General features: G+C 38.7%; 1 long non-coding RNA gene across 2 annotated transcripts; it reads left to right on the top strand.

Annotated features, from left to right (window-relative positions):
* The first annotated feature begins 777 nt into the window (after positions 1–777).
* LOC121881597 lies at positions 778–11,637 on the top strand. 2 transcript variants are annotated; one of them, XR_006091831.1, is made up of 4 exons: positions 778–1,352; positions 5,524–5,620; positions 8,512–8,695; positions 11,108–11,637. It is a non-coding gene; the product is annotated as an uncharacterized LOC121881597 (long non-coding RNA). The 2 variants fall into 2 exon arrangements; XR_006091830.1 differs by lacking the exon at positions 11,108–11,637 and having other exon boundaries at positions 8,512–9,508.
* The last annotated feature ends 1,137 nt before the right edge of the window (positions 11,638–12,774 follow it).

Genomic DNA, 12,774 nt, shown 5'->3' with positions numbered 1-12,774 from the left:
AGGCCAAGACCATTCAAGCGGAGTATGATTACAAGGATGATGAAGCCTGAAAACTGTATCTGAGACCAGGGAGAGACAGACTACCTAGAGTTTTCTACGTAACCTGCTTGTCTTTGGACTGTGTAACGAAACTATTGCAGGGAAAACATGCAGACTCCTCACAGAAAGGCTGAGCAGTAGATTCAAAACCAGTTGTCTAACCTCAGTGGTTCTAGATTTGAACCCAGGACACTAAGGTTGGCACTGAGGTGACAATGGTTACACTGCAAGAATTTAATTCTAGTATCACTATACTGTACATATACAGTATTCTTCGATGTTCATATCAGTTTTTTCGTGGCAAAAAACAGACTAAAAGTGAATAAAAAGTAACCTTGAAAACAAGAACTACAAAATGTTTTACATCTTTTATCAATGAATTCAAAAATAAACAATAGTTTGAAAGGTGGACGAATAGGTATGTAGCCAGGTTAAAAATACCATATATTGTAATAAAGTTTATGTTAAGAGAAAGTTAATTAAGGTTAAAAGATACATCATAAATATGGTTAAAAACAGCTATTTCCTAAAAGATTAAAAAGTTCAGTGTAATAAATAAGTTTAAAAATATGCAGAGGTATCGTTATAAGTATTTCATTTTATTTTGAAGAGTTCATGGTCGTAAAAGGAAGTAGTATTCCAGAGTAAGTTTAATACTGGTCATTCATTGGTTGAAGTGGGTGGGATCACACAGGTGTATGTAAAGAAAGAGAGAGAGGAAGTAGAGTGTGAGTAAAAGTCATGTAACTTGACGGACTGCGTAACGATGTATACGCAGTGTTTACAAACAAATGTGTAGCCGGTGTCTGACATTATCTACCCAACAGTCTTGGCCAAGATACTCATGCTGTATATTTTCTGCGAGCAGCTGAAGATACTTCTACTCGAAGTTTGTTGTACAGTTGTTCACGTTTGTTTGTTTATTAGCTCATTAGCCGAACGTGTGTTGTTAGCATTCATTAGCACAATGAATGGACTCATAGCCACTATAACTAACACACGAGTGATTTATTAGCATTCATTAGCACAGTGAATGGACTCATAGCCACTGTGTGGCTAATCCAGTTTATGCTAAAGGCTTTAGTTCATCGTTTCGACGTGAAAACCCTGAGGATTTATTGGACAGTGCAACGAGCTACTAAGTCATTGCTCAGAGAAACTTTTCACTACACGGGCCGGACCCGCCATCTTGGGACTTCAGCGTGTATCCTGTTCCTTCCCGGAGACCGAGGCTGGTATAAACTGCATCCTGCTCCTTCCCGGAGACCGAGGCTGGTATAAACTGCTGAATGGAGTCAGACTTCATGACCAAGGTACCTCATTTTATTTTGTTACTCTTTGAGTGAAGCAGCCAAATAGTTTTGGGCCTCTCCATTCACAAGCGTCGAATCAGGCCTGCAACAGGGATTTTATTTTATTTTATTTAAATAGCTGCCGGGTTATGTATAGTGTGTGTGCTTGGTGAATGTGGGCCCACAAATTTTGATATACATTTAAATCAGAGGAAATCTAAATTTCACTTTGAGTGTATTGTTTTACATTGGAAGAGAGTTATCACCATAAGTCAGTTATTGAAAGAGACTAAATATTATTTCATTGTTTATATAATTCCAGTGTGATGTTTGGTTATTTCTTTCACTTGAGGTATTTAACAGTGGATATCAGTGACAGCTTTGTTTAAAGGAGTGATACACCTATTTCATTGCAGTAGTCTTAATTCATCAGGTAGATTACAGTGCATAGATTTAATACAAGGGTTAAGTACAACAGAGCCTAATAAGTGTGTTACAGTTCATTAACAGTGAATAAAGTGACCCAAGACAAATACAAAAGTGTATATAAACAAAAGAAAAACATTTAAGTATTTAAGTTGATGAAAAGAACTCAGGGTCCTTCCCTGATTAGACTAGGGATAGGTGGGCTACAGGTAGATGAACAAATTGCAGTTTGTAGTCTCATTGAGAGACACTCATGCATCTGTAGCTCCTGACTAGTAAAACCATATCCTCCACCAGCCAATAATATATCTTGTTTAGAAGTTGATAAACCACTTGACCTGTTGCACTCCTAATTAATAAGAAGCATCTTGTATTCAGTAACGTTCTGTCTCTGTCAGTAATGTTAGCCTATCTGATGTTAGCACTTCTTGGAAGAAACATATTTCTGGACTACATGGACTGGGACTAAGTTCAAAGTTTATACCAGCCACAACATGTCCAGCCTGCTGATCTGTGCCCTGCACGTCTGGCAGTAAATATGTGTGTGTGTGTGTGTGTGTGTGTGGATGCTCTGGTGCACATTTCAGGCCGAAGGGCTGTACTCCCACAAGCTTCAGCCACTGTGGTTCAAGGCTCTAAGCTCTGCCTCTGCACTCGAGGCGCCAAAGAAATGTGTTTCCCACAAGGGATTCAGAAACATAACAAGAAACAGGAAGTAATTAGATTTATTTAACCATGACCAGTGCCTTTGCGATCAGTTATTATTCCTATCAGTTACAACATTTTGGTGTCCAGCTTATTTGTAATGGTAAAGATATGAGGTTGGTTTGATTCAACTCCATACATCTTTACAATGTAGTTCATTAGAGCAAGCAACAAAAGTCTCCTGTTTAACCACTTTACCTAAACCACTCATTTGGAAGTGAACCTAAATGATGAAGACATGTCGATGAATTATTCATTTCTGTAGGTAAGGTCCACTGCATTTTGCAGTTATACTTCCTTGTGCATGGAATACAATGGTTTATTATAAAAGAGATACATTTTCCTGTATTTGTGCCTCCTAATACTTTGAGTGCTTTACAGACTAAAGCTGTTAAGATAACTATAAGGGCTCAAACTATGAAGGTATGACACAGCTTCTAAAATCATGGCGCTTTCTTTCAAAGAAAGTTTTCTAAATGACCAAAATGTAACCACTAGCTAACCTTTAAACTCTGTATGTCAATGATTTTTTTTTTTCTTGTTGAGAGTTGACAGTTTGTATCAAAAACTGACAACTCTTCAATAGTCTTGGTACCTATAACAGATAATTAAAAACTGTTGCACTAAAGCTGATTATAATGGGAGCGAACCCAATAATACTGGACAAAATGTTAAAGTTGCAAACAGGTATGTGACCTTTGCTTATGTTTTCAATGTCTTATTGTTCTTTTACATTCAAAACCCAGATGTTTACTTCTGCTCTCCTCTGGAGTCAAAATTAGTTGCAGAAATTCTTGTAAAGCCAGAATTTAATGTTATTAATTCCATAAAAACACCTCTCAGTGTAAATGTCTATGCATTATGCGGTGAAGGTCTACATTTGGTTTCAGTGTTTGTTGTTTCTGTTGGAAACGTGGCTGCTGCTTATTCACACTCTCTAGTTGTGCGCTGGTGTTTTTCTAGTGGATGCAAAGCGACCTGTTTGGTTGGAGAGGACCAGGGGCGTTCCTGTTTCATATGCAGATAGAGGGCACCTCAGAGGGAGGGAGGAAGAAGGCTTCCTCCTCCTCCTCCTCCTCCTCCTCTTCTGTAGGTCTCAACTCTAAGAGAACGAGACAGTGAGGGAAGCTTCAAGGTGGACCTGTGTAGAGGATGCATGGATGCTGCTTTCACCACACAGACACACACACACACACATCCATGATGCTAACTCCCAAGGGCCTCAGAGTAAAGTCATACACTAGCTTTCATTGAGGCCAGTGGCGGATGGTGGATAAAGAAGAAAGCCGACGTGGGGATTTGAATAATTCTGCATCATACACACACACTGCATAACAAAAGGTGAGAACAGAAGAAGACATGTGGATTGAAACAAAAAAAAACATAAGGAGAAGAGAAGGAAGCTGGTGTTTCAGAAGACAGAGAAATTACATTTTGAAATGGTTGAAAAATTAAAGTAAAATGAAATAGTATATATTCATTCACCAATTCCATGTTCATTTAAATGCATTCATTCAAGACACATTCAAACATTCAGCCAGTCATTCATGCACCCAGCTATTTATTCTTTATTAATATATTCCTTTATTCTTGTTTTCAGTGTTTTATTGAGTGATCAAAACATTCATTCATTCATTCATCAAATAAACATTGTTTCATTTACTTATCCACTCATTCTATTTAAAATGATCCCTCAGTCATTAATCTATTTATTCATTAAAGCATTCATTCATTCATCCATCTATCTGTCCAGTTTTTCATTGTTCCCTAATTTATTCATTCATTCATGCATCCATTTATTCCCCTTTAATATATTCCTTCATTAATTTGTTTTTAACGTTTTGCTCAAAAATAACTGATTCATCAATGTATCCATATCCATGTCATCCATTTGTTTATTAATGGAAACATTCATTTATTCATCCGTTCATTCCTCTCTAATCGGCCGTTCATTTTCCCCTTCATTTATTTATTCACTGATCAGTTCCTTCATCAAACATTTACTCATTAATGGAGACGTTCATTCATGCATCCATGTATTCCTTCATATCCTTCATTTGCTCCTCTGTTCATTTCATTATTTATTCATTTGTTCATTACATTCATCCCTTCATTCATGGATTCACCCATCTGTTGATGTTTTCTTAATATGTTCAGTTATGTGTTACTTCCGTCATTCATTCATTCATCAAAACAGTCAACCAATCATCCATCCAACTATTATATTTCAGTTTTAAGGAGTTTGTTCCTTCATTCATTCATTCACTTTTAGATATGTTCATATGTCGTCTTTCTATGTTCATTCATTCGCTCACTCATCCATTTAACCGCCTCAATCGTCCATCACTTCCTTCATTCATTCTATCATGTATTCATTCATTCATTTTTCCTTACATGGAGACTATCCCAGCATGCACCAGGTCTCCTCTCCCCACACTTCAAACATACAGTATGTGTATGGTGAGGGGGGTCAGCAGCAGACCCGCGCTGCGGTTAAACTGCAACTTGTTCAACTCCGTCTCATCTCCATGTGGTCTCACGACTCCCACACAGTCCAACCCCTCCGCTGTTCAATTACAGCGTATTAACTTCTCTTTTTGGCTCTCTCACAGAAAGTGCTGCTGCAGTAATTGCGATACAATGTAGTAAAAAAATAAAAAAAAAAAAAAAAAAGAGGAAAGCGTGTATTGTCATAATTACTAAAATGTGGATATTAAAATGTGAGTTCATTAAGACTCAATTTAAGCGTTTCTGCAAATCACAAGACGCTGTATTGTACAGAAATTGATATCAACAAAGGGTAATCACATTTTCAAAATTGAAATATTACCACCTATTAAACAGTAATCTCATCAAGTGCTGATATGTCGGAGATTACAAAAGCAGAATGTAGGGTCTCCAATGACTGTAATTAAGGCCGACCCATCCACTTACAAATAAAGGCTATAAACCCATTATTATGTGGAGAATTAGAGGAAATTCTCTTTTCAGAAATGAGTCAAGAATGGAAGTATGATTACCCTTTTTTTTCCTCTTTTACTTGGTCTTTTTTAAATCACAGCAGAGGGCTAATCTTTGTGCAGCCACAGACAGACAGAATAGCAATGGTGCCCCGGAGAAATGTGTTGAATAAATGGACAAGGCGGGAGGATTGTGAGGTAGGTGTGTGTGTATGTGTGTGTGTGTGTGTGTGTAAGGGCAGGGCACCCAAAAGAATGCCATTTTCTTTTCTTCGCAACACCCCTTCTAATAAAAAAAAAAGGCAAGGAATCTGATGGAGTTTCTTTAATCACAAAGGAAAGGATTTGGCGTCTGCTTCCTTCTGCTAATTTATTCATTCAAAAGTCTTAATATCTGTGCAGCGGGCGAAGGATCACACAACACATGCTAAGCATTTTCCCTGCCACTCAAGATTTTTTTTTTTCTTTTTGGCTTCATTAAAAAAGGTTAGAGATTAGATTTTTTTTTTTTTTTTTTCTTCATGAAAGCTTCCAAAATGTCAATTTTCTATTAGCAGGACAGTGAAAACGCAACAAAAAGACTGTGTTTGATGAGTTCAGTAAGGCAGTATGTGCATGTGGGTGGGTGTTGGATGGGTGGGGGGGCGGGTTCATAGGCAATATGTAGACAATTCGCTGGAAGTACTGACTGTTCTATTTGCTGTTAAAATATGTTGGAACTTTTAGTTTCTCCACAAAATCACAACACAGCGGGCTCCACTAAAAGCAGTAAAACACGCTAAGCTACTAAAACATATTTCTGTGCGTTTCGCCGACCGATTTCAGGGTCAAATATGTCCAGATGTATTTGAGAAGTTTCCATTTTGAGTAAAGAACGAAAAAAAAGAAGTGAAATCCTACTATGACTGTTTATGTAGCCTCCTGAGCCGCCAAAAATCTGCAGGGGGGCAGCTTCCGGAAAGCCGGCCAATCAGAACAGAGCGGGCCCATTGGGAGGGAAGCCATAAAGAGACAGGAGGAAAAATGGCCTGTTTCAGAAAGAGGAGCTGCGTGAGGGACCAGTATAAGAGAAAAACGTCTTTTAAACTGTACATATAAATATAGACCTGGCAATGTGTATGAAACGTCTCCTTTAAGTTTGACAGGCTAAGAGGCAGCTTTAAGCACACTGCAGATGTGAAGCTGCATGATGTGAGTTGTGACAGTTTGGTCATTTGGTAGCAACACAACTGGACCCAACTAAGAAAGACAGCTAATGTTAGCAAGACTCCCTCCTAAACCTAATGCACATTAACAGTGCACAGGAACTGAGGATTACTGAGCGGGCAGTGAAATAACATGAATGAGAGGTAACATCTATTGGAAATGAGTGTTAGCAAGATAGGCTAACTAGCTTACACTCTCTGAGTGGAATACAAACTTAACAGAATGTCCTTGCAAATGTCTTAAAGGGACAGATGGTTTAAACTAAGTGGACTTATTAAAAAAAGGGACAAAATCTAGTGTACACAGAAGAAGTGCCTTTTTGAATTTTTGCTGTTGCCACTCAGAGAGTCTTAGTAAATGACTGCCTTGCCCTGGTTCCCGACAAAAAACACAAGCACACATACTTTGCATGAAGAGCATTACACATGTCTAACTTGATAATCCCATCCTTTTTCTGACATCCATTTTTCTATATAGTGAAATAGGTGCTATACGTAACTCCTACTGCTACTGCTAATGCTGGAATGTTATTGAATGTATGCCATAAAATGTATTATGGACATGTCATTTCCTTCACTCACTAATCTTCCCTCACCTGACTGGTCAAACACACCCATTGTTGCCACATGGGACTCATAAGAAGAAGACCAAACAGAGCCTTCAAGCCACTCAATTGCCATAAAAGTAGCACTATTGAAAAGGAAAAAATAATATTTACAAAAGGTTTCGTTTGTGTATTTATACATGTATTAAACAGTAATGAAAATTATTTTAAAATAAAAATCATAAAATAAAAGTCTTAAAAAATATTAAACAATTCCATTTATATGAGCAGATGTTACCAATATTTTATCACACAACTATGACAAAATTCCAATATTGGAATAGGAAAAAAGATTCATTTAGTTGTTCTAAACTGAAGTGACATTTGGTTTGGATGGTGATCAGTTATCAGTCATTACTTGTCCAGCACCTTCTGAACTCAGCACACTGTCAATCTCAATCTACTCAGATGAGAGGAGGGGCCGATTCATTGGAATATAGCTGAACTTTTCCTCAGTGAAAACTGTCCAAATAGTACAAAATTAGCCCAAAGTACTACAACAGGGTTTTTTTTTTTAACCCGCTCAATTGAAGAAAGTAGACCAATGGGGTGGAAAAGCAGCCAATCTGGCAACACTGAAAACACCACTCATTTTCATAGGTTTTCAAATGCTTAATCTTTTCAATCTGTGAAAATATAGAAGCTGTCAGCTATTTCTCATAAACTATTATAACAAAAGTTTCTCAGTAAACAGGACATGTAGTCACAGAATCTGTTTTACATTAACAACACCTAGTTTGAGTAGTTATTCATATGTCCTGGGGGTTTCACTGAGCAGTAAGTCATGTCATCATCTGGACCATTTCTTGGATTTGTCTGGCTTTTCGTTCACTTGGCTGGTAAAACCTGAGCTTCATACTTCTGAAATATCTGCTTTACCTGAAAACAAAACCGAAGTGGCAAAAAAAACGAAAGTACAAAAAGGTGATGATCTGTTGAGACAGGCCCCATGAGACTAGTGTTTCTCTCACAGACAATACATACACAGAGATGTGGCCTCCAACCCCCACCATCCTCTCACACACACACACACACACACACACACAGCTACCATCACCCATCCAGCAGTGAGAGAATGATTCATTCCAGACTGCTTTTATCTGACCTGAGCCAAGTGTTCTACACACTGCGGTCAGGCCTGCCGAGCACTTTCTCACTTAGAGATTTCAGTGTGTGTGCATGTGTGTGTGTGTGTGCATGTGTGTGTGCCCTCTGCCTTGTTCGCCGGCCCTTCTTACAACCTGTCTCAGAGATAAGAACCGTTGCTTTTTCATTTCAGGAAACTCTCCCTCTCTGTTCTTCCACTCGGGAGCAGAGCGCTGAGGACCGGCGAGGCTTTCCGACTTCATCCTGTCAATACGACGGGATAAGGAGTCCAACTGAAAGTTCATTAATTCCTGGGTAACCTATGCCTGGGCCAGGCTAATACCCCCCTCTGCTCTATTGATGTTGCTGTTCCCAGGGTGAGAGAGCAGCTTTAGGCATGCAGCACACACACTTCTCTCTCTCTCTCTCTCTCTCTCTGTCTCTCTCTGAACATTTCTTTCCACACCTACAACATTTACATTTGACACATAGAAACTTACATGGAGGCAGAGATTCTTATGATGCTATATATATATGTACTTTGATTCTCAGTGTAAATATGATGCCTTATAGCTCACTTTTAATACTTTGTACTCCATACAGAGCACTTTGTGACTCCTGGTATACATATTATACATATTGTAGGTGCCAGATGATGAAAATGTCATTATCCATAGGGCTCTGAAAGCTGTGTGCTAAATTATTATTGACATCTGGAAGCCCCTGAAAACTTTAAAATTACATTTTTGTCTTAACAATTTACCTAAATATTTTGTATTCTTGTACAATGTAAGGTTTATTTGCCTGTAACTGTCCACATGATTAACCAGTTTCAAAATAATAATGAAAAAATGTTGCTACCATACCATTTAAGTATTGGGAGGCCTAGTTTCATCAAAATATCAGTGTAAGTACTTACTGTAACAACAAAATGTAGTCAAGTTGTGCATGTGATAATCACAATATAAAACATCATGAATAGACCTACTGCTATACGTACCTCAACAACTCAAACAACAACATATAGGCCACCTGTACATCATAAAATAATGAGATTGTAGCAATCAACAATACAAATATCAATCAACAATAACTATAAATGTCTCAGGAGCTTTGTATGTACATTGGGCCTTCTTATTTGCTTGAGCTAGACACCTGGTATCTTTTCAATGCTGCAAATTCATTAAAGTTTGGAGTCAAACTCTGAGCTGCTGAAACTCTCAGGATGGAGTGAAGGTGTCTGTCAGTGAGATGTTGTTCATCATGACAGAGAACAGCTACTCGCACAGGTACGCACTATCAAACATGCAGAGCACCCGGGCGGCCTGTAGGCGGAGTTCGGACATTGTCTCTGGGATGAAACGGGAGAAGTGGCCTACCCCAACAGAATAGCACTTGGACTTCAATGTGCTGTTACACCGGAGTTCTATGAGCTCATCGGTATGCTCACTGGTGTGCTGTCCATATCAATGGAAAAGTTCAAGATTAAATTTCTGGCTCTCAAAGTCAGCAAACCATCTTGCAAATTCACTATGAAGTGTTTTCAGTTTCTTGGCAGAACTACCAGTGCGCCAGTGTGTGGATGTCGCCACTGACACCAGATTAAAAACTCTGGTATACTGCGAAATACAGAGAGATTAACCTGGCAGTGATAGGCTGAATCAGCATTGTGTGATATTGTTTGGCAAGGGCTTGAATGTAACGGATGTTCATTTATATGTAAAAGTCCCGCACTCCAGCTTTAACATCCAGAAGCTCATCCGTAACATCATTTGGAATCCACTCCACGGATGAAAACTGACAACTAGGCGTCATCCGTAGTGTCAGTACTCTCATACACATCCATCATTTTTTACGGTGTTTTGTCTCATAAGGCCTCCTTATATTATATTCATCACAGCCATGTCAGCCCCACAAACAAGACAAAGGGGTTGTAAATAAACAGGTATCCAATCTCCCATCTGTCTTGGAACCCCTTGATTTCACAGTCAACCTTTCTTTTGGCCACTTTATTTATTTCAAGCTAGCTAAGTTAGCTAGCTAACATCGTTTTTAAATGGATAACTATGGCAACATCTGGTGCAGAGCCACTGTCTCAGCAGGAGATCTGATTGGTTAAGAATGCAGGATGTTGCTGGGATTGGACAATATTCAGTAAAACCTTTATTTAGACAGAGTAGACCATTGAGAGTAAGCTCTCTTTTACAATGACGCCCTGATTACAATACAAATATAAAATATAAGAGACAATAAATATAATCTGCAAATATAAAAAGCAATAAGAACAGATAAGCAATGTAAAACTTAAGAAACAATAAAAGCATTACATAAAACCAAAAAAACATATAATATGAAAACATATTAAGGCAATAAGAAGCAATTTATGCACATAAAAGTTAAAGCTCAATTAAAACATACGCATTCACACTGCCCTATGTCGGCTAAAGAGATTAAAAAAAAAAAAAAAAAAAAGGGATTAGCTCATCTAATTTTACTATCTTCTGCAAGTTGTTCCATAAAATCATCTCTTGGGCCAGAAAAAAATGTGCTTCAGGCCTGATGTGGGCCGCAGGCCTTGAGCTTGACACATGTGGTTTAAAGCATTTATACGGGCCATTTAAAAAGACAGTGTAATTAATAAGGCCGCGGCAGGTGTTGTTAAAGGTGCCCACAACCACAATCTGCTAGGAGGTTGGACTCAAAAACAAGTGAAAAAATAGAAGATTTGGTTTGATGTCAAGAGAGGAAATTTTTGGATGTTAAAAATCACTCATGCTAATTGCTGACAGGAAATCGGGGGCACACTGTGTGGTCGGATGAATGAATGATTACAGTGCTTCAGATGGTCAAAGGCTACAAGAAAAATAAAGTAAGTCTTGCTCATGAAGAAGCTATTAAAATACAATGTAACTACTGCAGGCTGTTAAAAATGTCTGAAAACAGGTAAAAATGTGAAAATTTTAATTCTAGCCATATATGAAGTAGACCGGTGGTGGAACCACTGGCTTTTAAGTGACTTGTATGATTCTATATCTCCTGGACAGCATTATATTATTTTATTTCTTATTATTATGTCATTTATCTGTTTTTTACTTTGTGCTGTATAATTTTATTACTGTCTCTCACTTCCCTTGTTGAAGAACTTTGGCAGTGTGTTAAGAAAAGTGCTATACAAATAAAATTATTGTTATCAAACTGCACTTAGAACTCTCACCCTGGTTTAGTCTCCACACTAAGAGCCCATCACAGTGCAGAGCTGGTGGTTGTGGGCTTATACAGGGGGAGCGCAGGACCTCGACCTCCGGGGTCACGTTCCAGGAGCCAATTCAAAAGCCTGCATCTGTCGCTCGGCTTTCCTGATGAGGGATAACAAAGGAAGAGAGTGCCAGTCTGTGCCCCACACCACCCCTCACCCCCACCCTTGCCACCCCATCAGCAACAACACAGGTCTGTGATTTGTGATAAGAGCAAAGAGCCTGACACATCCCGTCACTATTTCACTTGTTTTACAGCTGCTAGCTCACACTGTGCAGGGAGTACGAGAGAGAGGAGACTGAGAAAGGTAGAGTGAGAGATGTGTGTAATTCTAATTGAATATTTTGCCATGTTTAAGAAGTTGGTTTGTTCAAAGAAAGACACGATCAAGTGAGCATTACAAAAAAAAATATTCAGTGTATGGCCTTTTTCTGATCTGCAAATGCTACACTTGAGATGTGGTGAGAAAAACTGCAAGGATTATGGAAAGATCATGATTAGGTTTAAAATACCACTTTTTTAAGGTTAGGGAGCCTTTGTTGTGTGAATAAGTATTTGGTTAAACCTGTAATAACTGATTCTTTGGCCACTTGGGGCAGCAGAAACAGGTCGTGAACTCAACATGACATATCATAACCTTTTAAAATGATATGTTGAACTTTGTTGTTTTTGCTTTCTACCAACTCTTGAGGGAAATATCTGGCTCTGTAGCTGCTAAATACTCCACTATGCTCACCAGTTAGTCACTAACTGTGTCTGTTTACCATTTGGTGCAGGTAGCGTACGGTAGGTTTTTACAGCTTTTTCACAGAAAACAGCTACCTGCTGCGGCCGAAAATAACACTTTGAGAGCACTGAGAGTGAACCAAAACAGTAAAGTTGCAGCTGCACAGCTAAACAATGAGCTGAACTTCTATAAAGCTTTGTAAAGCCGAGGAGAGCTGCAAAGTCGGGTAATAATTCTTAGACATTTTGGGCATAAAAGTGCGTCTCCAGGTGTGAGGGAGTGCTACTGCATGTGTAAAAAGTCTTGTGTCTCCAGAGGGAGCTGTGTGAAATCTGATAAATTGCCTCAAGTGATGAACTTGCGTCGGTTGAAGCTGAAGACGACAAGTTTGAAAATGCCAAAAACTGGGGGTGTGGAGTTAAAAAGGAGTGAGGTTGCCAGACCTCTATAGCTCCTCATCTCTGCTGGAAGCTA

The sequence above is a fragment of the Thunnus maccoyii genome, chromosome 16, assembly GCF_910596095.1.
Source record: "Thunnus maccoyii chromosome 16, fThuMac1.1, whole genome shotgun sequence".
Classification (NCBI taxonomy): domain Eukaryota; kingdom Metazoa; phylum Chordata; class Actinopteri; order Scombriformes; family Scombridae; genus Thunnus; species Thunnus maccoyii.
The sequence above is the reverse complement of the archived record's forward strand: the minus strand, read 5'-3'. Positions and strand labels throughout refer to the sequence as shown.